At 48.0% G+C, this 997-nt stretch overlaps 1 protein-coding gene across 1 annotated transcript in view; it reads left to right on the plus strand.

Moving 5' to 3' along the window:
• The window catches only part of LOC106874798 (uncharacterized), a 122,748-nt gene that overhangs the window by 2,843 nt on the left and 118,908 nt on the right, over positions 1–997 (plus strand). The window lies entirely within an intron of this gene.

A 997-nucleotide genomic window follows, 5' to 3' on the forward strand; every position in this document is an offset into this window, starting at 1 on the left:
CCATCTTCATGCTTACACAACACGGCACAACACCACCACCACCACCATCATCATCATCACCTACCATTCTCATGTTTACGCCAGAACACCTCCCCCACTGCCATTCCACCGCCGCCGCCACACCACCCAACTACATTCATCGTTACACCTCCACCGCCACGATACCACACCTACCATCATCATCGTCACTGCTGTTATCAAACACCACAATCGCTGTCATCATCCGCCTCCTCCTCATCATCATCATCCTCCATCTTCATGCTTACACAACACGGCACAACACCACCACCATCACCACAGCCCTACCTTCATCTTTACACCACCACTACCACCGTCACCATCACTTACAATACCCCCTCCACCTTGCCAACTGAGATTCTCACACCACACCTCTACTACTACTACTACTACTGCTGCCACCGCCACCACCGCTTTCATGCTTGCCAATGTTACTATCAACAACACAGCTACTACCACCACCATCACCACTACAACAACCACCTATACTATCTCTTGTAACAGCTGACATTGTTGCCATCGTTCTCTCTCCTACCTTCCCTGCATGGCGTTATTACTTGATACTACAACCTTCACCATCACCACACACACACTACATCCTATACCAATCACACCGACAGAACAATTGGCAACTTCCTCGTCACCACCAACAACGTCTGTAACACGAACCAACTAGGGAGCTTCTTCGTGGTCACTCGATCTGCTAGAAACAGTAGTCGAAGCTTCCTCAAATAATCCCCTCTCCCCTCCTCCTCATACGGTCATAGAAAAAGTACACGTTGGAGATAAAGTGGCCCCGACTTCCTTGCGCAAACTAAAAAGGCGAGATGGTCACAGCTGGAATGCTTTTCATCACTTTATCGGGTTAAACAATTCTGCAACACAAAGAACACAACGGAGAATCCTCGACGCCAGTGATTTTCAATCAGGGTCCCCCTATGACTCTTTTGGGTCCATTTAAGATTTTGTTGTTAAAATA

The sequence above is a fragment of the Octopus bimaculoides genome, chromosome 17 (assembly GCF_001194135.2).
Source record: "Octopus bimaculoides isolate UCB-OBI-ISO-001 chromosome 17, ASM119413v2, whole genome shotgun sequence".
In the NCBI taxonomy this organism is placed as follows: domain Eukaryota; kingdom Metazoa; phylum Mollusca; class Cephalopoda; order Octopoda; family Octopodidae; genus Octopus; species Octopus bimaculoides.